Genomic DNA, 2,500 nt, shown 5'->3' with positions numbered 1-2,500 from the left:
GGACTCTTCTCTCCTTGAATCAACTTACAGCATAAACTAGAAACACCTATTGCACATCACTAACTATAATAAAATATAGATAATATTTTCTGCTTCTTCATATCCTGTAGTGTCACTATATAGACTTCCATGTCTTCTAACTGATCATGCAATTTCACTTCATAATTTTTTTTTCTAAACCTTGCAGCAAACAGAATCTACAATCCATTAATAAAAACATAAAAACATACTGGCCACGCTCAAAATAAGACATTTATCAAAGCCATGTGGAATTCAATCTGGTCCCTTGTGTGCAATAATCATGGACCGTATTGAGAATCCTAGCCTTATAAAAAAAAGACGCTGAGCTATCCTGATAGAAAGTACACATCACAAAAAACGGCACAAGCATATTATATATGCCATTACCACTGCTCCAGATCCAACACTCCTCACTGCCTCTGAGATTTTAGGCCTCCGTTTGATAGACAAAACTATTCCATACGTTTGCAGGAAGGAAACGTAATAACAGTATGCTACCGTACCAAGTTTTCAATTCCAGTAAGTTTTTCTGGCTCTATCTATTGCCCTTTGGAGACCTAAAAGTTATGGCCATCATTAAATCCATATCATGAATACAAATGCATAATTCTCCTGCAATCTAAAATAATAATAATAGTAGTAGTTGTAGTAGTGATAAAAGAAGTAGTAATAAGAATAACAACTACAACTACAATAATAACAATAAAAACAATAATGATAATGACAATGGTGGTGATAATAAAAATAACAGCAACATTAACCATAACAACAAAAACAACAATAATGTTAATGATTACAATAACAGCTATGAAAATAATAACAATATTTAAAAACAACAGTATTAATAATAATAGTAGTAATAATAATAGTAACAACAAAATCAACAATTGTAATACTAGTAATAATGATAATGATGATCATGATGATGTTCATGTTATTAATAATCATATTACTACTAATAATAGCATTGATAATAATAACATTAATAATAATAACAACAATAATAACAACAACAACAACAACAACAACAACAACAACAACAACAACAACTATAATAATAATAATAATAATAATAATAATAATAATAATAATAATAATAATAATAATAATAATAATAATAATAATAATAATAATAATAATAATAATAATAATAATAATAATAATAATAATAATAATAATAATAATAATAATAATAATAATAATAATAATAATAATAATAATAATAATAATAATAATAATAATAATAATAATAATAATAATAATAATAACAACAACAATAATAATTACCATTATAATTAATATTATTATAACCCTAATAATCCTATTAATAATAATAACAACAACAACAACAACAACAACAATAACAATAACAACAATAATAATAATGATAACTACTAATAATAAGAATTATAATAACAATAATACAGAAAATAATAAAAATAATAATAACCATACCAATGAATAAAAAATAATAATGATGATAATGATAGCAACAATAATAAATATAATGATAATAATGATAATGATGATAAGGCTAATAGTAATAGTAATAGTAGTAATAATAATAATAATAATAATAATAATAATAATAATAATAATAATAATAATAATAATAATAACAATATTAATAACAATAATAATAATAACAGCAATAATAATGAAAATAATAATTGTAATGATATAAAAACAATAATAATACCAATAATAATAGTGAAACCAATAATAATAATGATGGCGATAATAACAGTAATAATAATAACTACAACAACAAAACAACAATAACAATAATAATAATAATAATAATAATAATAATAATAATAATAATAACAATAATAGTAATAATAATAAAACATATATAACAACAATGATACTAATACTAATGAAATCGACAATAATAATAATGCTGATTATAATAATAATAATAATAATAAAACAATATTAACAACAATGATAACAACAATAATGACAAAAACAGTAACAATAATAATGATGACTATAATAATAATAATAATAATAATAATAATAATAATAATAATAATAAAAAACAATAATAATAATAAATAAATAATAATAATAACAATAATGAAACAATAATACCCATTACCACAAGAACTGAAATAATAATGTAAACAATATATGTAAACAATATGATAACTGCTTAATCTTTACAACTAATTTGCAATACCCTCTTGGAGTGCAATTTTCAAGGTCCATGAACTTTTATTATCTCCGTTTACATAACATGGATCTGGTTGGGAGCACATTTCTCCATGAATTATCTGCATTTTCTTATATTTATTTAAATATGGGATATGTCACCATTTCTCTTGTCTATTCCTTTCATAACTCCTGCATCATAAAAATTAAAACCAACAAGTCTGCCAGATTTCGGCCTCTTATCACAACCAATGAAGTACATTACCGTAAAATATTCGCATTAAATTGATTATCGAGCGACAACTGCGCTTTGAAACTAACC

At 22.4% G+C, this 2,500-nt stretch overlaps 1 protein-coding gene across 1 annotated transcript in view; it reads right to left on the bottom strand.

Annotated features, from left to right (window-relative positions):
* LOC113804049 (probable cytochrome P450 6a14) overlaps window positions 1-2,500 on the bottom strand; it is a 19,474-nt gene that overhangs the window by 16,883 nt on the left and 91 nt on the right. The gene's annotated exons all lie outside the window — the stretch shown is intronic.

This window comes from Penaeus vannamei, chromosome 10, assembly GCF_042767895.1.
Source record: "Penaeus vannamei isolate JL-2024 chromosome 10, ASM4276789v1, whole genome shotgun sequence".
NCBI lineage: Eukaryota > Metazoa > Arthropoda > Malacostraca > Decapoda > Penaeidae > Penaeus > Penaeus vannamei.
The sequence above is the reverse complement of the archived record's forward strand: the minus strand, read 5'-3'. Positions and strand labels throughout refer to the sequence as shown.